The following is a 4,660-nucleotide window of genomic DNA, read 5'->3' on the forward strand; positions in this document are numbered from 1 at the left end:
TACTGCGCTTCCATTTTTCTTTTTCGTCCTTGACTTGTGAATCGACTAGAGATACACAAAGAACGTGACCGGAGAAGTGAAGATGATTCTGGGAGGTCACATGACACCACTCTCATCTCGTAATAAAACACAGACCTGACCGGAGAGGTGAGGAGGATTCTGGGAGGTCACATGACATCGCTCCTATCTCTATTGACTGACCGGAGAGGTGAGGAGGATTATGGGAGGTCACATGACGTCACTCTATTAATAAAAGACCTGACCGGAGAGGTGAGGATTCTGGGAGGTCACATGACATCACTCTCATCTCTATTAATAAAACACAGACCTGACTGGAGAGGTGAGGAGGATTCTGGGAGGTCACATGACATCACTCTTATCTCTATTAATAAAACAGAGACCTGACTGGAGAGGTGAGGAGGATTCTGGGAGGTCACATGACATCACTCTTATCTCTAAATAAAACACAGACCTGACCGGAGAGGTGAGGAGGATTATGGGAGGTCACATGACGTCACTCTATTAATAAAAGACCTGACCGGAGAGGTGAGGAGGATTCTGGGAGGTCACATGACATCACTCTTATCTCTTAATAAAACACAGACCTGACCGGAGAGGTGAGGGGGATTCTGGGAGGTCACATGACATCACTCTTCGCTTAAAACACACACCTGACCGGAGAGGTGAGGAGGATTCTGGGAGGTCACATGACATCGCTCCTATCGCTATTGATAAAACGCAGACCTGGCCGGAGAGGTGAGGAGGATTCTGGGAGGTCACATGACATCACTCTTATCTCCATTAACCCCTTGTCCTCCAGAGGATTTTCCCCCCTTCCTGACCAGGCCATTTTTTGTGTTATGGTGCTGCATTACTTTAACTGGCAATTGCGCGGTCATGTAACCCTGCACCCAAATGAAATTTATGACCTTTTTTCCCCCACAAATAGAGCTTTCTTTCGGTGGTATTTGGTCACCTCTGCGGTTTTTATTTTTTGCACTGTAAACAAAAAAATACCGACAATTTTGAAAAAAAAAAAACAATATTTTGGACTTTTTGCTATTAAACATGTCCAGTAAAAAAATTTAAAAAATCAAATTTCGTCATAAATTTCAACCAAAATGTATTCTGCTCCATGTCTTTGCTAAAAGAAATCCCAATACGCGTTAAATCAACTGGTTTACGTGAAAGTTATAGCGTCTACAAATGGCGGTATAGATACTGGGATTTGTATCTTTTTATACTAGTAATGGCAGCGATCAGCAACTTACAGCAGGACTGCGGCGGGCATTTTGATACTGGGGGGGGAACTGACTTGGTTTCACTGACATCCCCAGTGACACCAATACAGTGATCAGTGCTAATAAAAAGCACTGACACTGTACTAATGGCACTGGGCAGGAAGGGGGTAACATCTGGGGCAATCAGAGGGTTAACCTGTGTGCTTTACTAGGGAGACATGCTGCTTTGTATAGCTCTTGAAGGAGTCAATTGTAACATTTTTCAATGAAAGAATTTTTAAAATATAATCTTCATTACTTTCTGGGCCTGTCAAAGGATTTCTACCAGGTCGTGTCCTTGTCCCAGCCTGTGATTGGCTCCTCGTGCATCTTCTCCATCTCCCGCTCTGAGCTCTGCTGTACAGAGGCTTGATACCAAATCAGGTACTTGCAGCGCTTGTATATAAATTGATTCATTTAATGATGAATTCATGAATAAAGGGTCGCGGTCATTTGTGCCATTTATATTTGCCTAGTCTGGCTTTAGAGCAGGGGCGGACTGACCATTCGAGCACTCGGGCACTGTCCGAGGGCCCAGGGTCAGTAGGGGGCCCCATGAGATGCCCCTGCTACCTTTCATTGGCTTTTTCATAGGCTTTTTTGGGTGTGGGTGAGGACACAGGGGCCCCATGATCCCCTATTGCCCGGGGGCCCCATGAGTTCTCAGTCTGCCCCTGCTTTAGAGGACAAGGATTTTTGGCCATACATCTGCGGGTCAGTCCTGTGACCTAGATTCACAAGTTGCAGAATCAGTCCAGGCTCTGCCCGTGTTGGGATCCATCCAGATGCCTGATCAGCAGCCGGCTCGGCCTCACCACTCACGCCCCGCTATCACACATTGAATGACAATTGCACGGTCATGCAACACTGTACCCATATGAATTTGCTTAGCATTTTTTTGAGACAGATAAAGCTTTATTTTGCTGGTATGTATTCACCGCTGGGATTTTTATTTTTTTGCTATATAAATGAAAAAGACGAAACATTTTGGAAAAAAAAGTGTTTTTCTCATAAAACTTTGCAAATAAATAATTTTTCTTCATAAATCTTGGCCAAAATGTATTCAGTTATCTTTTTAGCAAAAAAAATAAAAAAAAATAACCCAAATTAGTTTATAACCAAAAAATATAATTAAAAAAAAAAACTTTTTACATTTTTTATTTTTTTTACACTATTATTTATGTTTTTTTACATACTGTCACCCTAGCAGTACAGTGTCACCATAGTGACACTGTTCTACTTGTGGGGGGTGATGAAGATTTTTTTTTCTTTTTTTTACACTGATTGCTTTTACGCTCATAAAGGCTGCAAAAACAATCATTTCTCCTTCTCTCTGGCTGCATTCTTGCAGCCATTGAGAAATACTGTGAGAGCTGTGATTGGTCACAGCTTGTCACATGGTACAAGCCTGTTGTGAATAGCCCTGTACCATGTGATCTCTGCGATCATTCACAGATTTCACACGTAGTAAGCAATGATGTCACAAGTGACATCTTGCTTACTACTATTTATGTGATCACTGGCCAATCAGTGATCACATGAATCGGGACCTCACACAGAGATCCCGTACAGCAATCTGTACGCAGTGCCGTGCGCTTCCAGGGAGCATGCACAGGCAATGGAGTTCCAACACCAGTGGCAGAACTACCATGTTTGCAAAGGTTGCAATTGTGACCGGGACCTGGTGTTTCGCCAAAGTGGGGGTAGGTTGGGGGGGCAGCTGGGGGTCAGGGGGGACCCTGATGGTTCTTGTTACAACTTTTTTTTAGTTTTGGATAGAGTGGTTAATGGTTTAAAAAATTCACTCCATCTGTCTTGGAGACTACAGGTGCCTGAAAAGGAGTGAAAATCCCAAATTTTGAGTTGTCACCAAAACAAGATTAGAAGGGAAATCTTCCAACAGGAGCACATGTTCTGGTGACAACTAAGAGGGCATTACCCTCCCTTTGGAGAGATTTTGTCTCACTTCCTGTTGAATCTACAGGACAGGAAGTAAGAGGAGAATCCCCCTTAATGGGGCAAGTTGGGTTTTCTTGCCTAATAATAGTCCCCACACCTTTCTGATGACAGAGTTACACTGCAGGAAGACTTAATCAAGTGGATACTGGTTGGATAAAATGCTGTCAGAAATCAGGATACTCAGGATACTGGATGATGCAGTTCATCACAAAAATTGACCAGCATGCTGGCAAATTATCACATAACACCTAAAGTATCACAATCTGTATGCAGAAAGCAACAGAAAACATAAATACGATAGCAAAAATTGACCCCCAGCAACAATAGATCTCCCAGTAGCCAGCATCAATAGACCCCTCCCTCAATCGTACATCCCTCCCAGCAAAAATTGACCCCCAACCCCCAGCAACAATAGATCTCCCAACTACCAGCATCAGTAGACTCCCCCCTCAATCGTACATCCCTCCCAGCAAAAATTGTCTCCCCAACCGCCAGCAACAATAGATCTCCCAGCATCAGTAGACCCCTTCCTCAGTCATACATCCCTCCCAGCAAAAATTACCCCCCCCAACCCCCAGCAACAATAGATCTCCCAGTAGCCAGCATCAATAGACCCAACCCTCAATCATACATCCCTCCCAGCAAAAATTGACCCCCAAAAACAATAGATCTCCCAGCAGCCAGCATTAATAGACCCCTCCCTCAATCGTACATCCCTCCAAGCAAAAATTGACCCCCAACTCCCAGCAACAATAGATCTCCCAGCAGCCAGCATCGGTAGACCCCTCCCTCAATCGTACATCCCTCCCAGCAAAAATTGACCCCCAGCAACAATAGATCTCCCAGCAGCCAGCATTAATAGACCCCTCCCTCAATCGTACATCCCTCCCAGCAAAAAATGACCCTCAACCCCCATCAACAATAGTTCTCCCAGAAGCCAGCATCAATAGACCCCTCCCTCAATCGTACATCCCTCCCAGCAAACATTGACCCCCCAACCCCCAAAAACAATAGATCTCCCAGTATCAATAGACCCCTCCCTCAATCGTACATCCTTCCCAGCAAAAATTTACCCCCAACCCCCAGCAACAATAGATCTCACAGCAGCCAAGTACTGTTCATTTAGAGACTACAGAACCAAGGGTCATTTTGTGGTGCTACATCATTTGTGTGTAATTTGTTATTGCTAAAATGTAAAATTTATCCCCTGCAGCCAGGAACAGTACACCCCCTTTCAATAATATTTCCCCCAGCAACAAAAAGACCTCATCAGCAACAATAGATCTCTCAGCAGCCAGCATCAATAGACCCCTCCCTCAATCGTATATCCCTCCCAGCAAAAATTGTACACCAACCCCCAGCAACAATAGATCTCCCAGCATCACTAGACCCCTCCCTCAATCGTACATCCCTCCCAGCAA

Source organism: Staurois parvus, unplaced genomic scaffold (genome assembly GCF_062004578.1).
Source record: "Staurois parvus isolate SC_StPar_1 unplaced genomic scaffold, SC_StPar_1.0 ptg000132l, whole genome shotgun sequence".
Taxonomy (NCBI): domain Eukaryota; kingdom Metazoa; phylum Chordata; class Amphibia; order Anura; family Ranidae; genus Staurois; species Staurois parvus.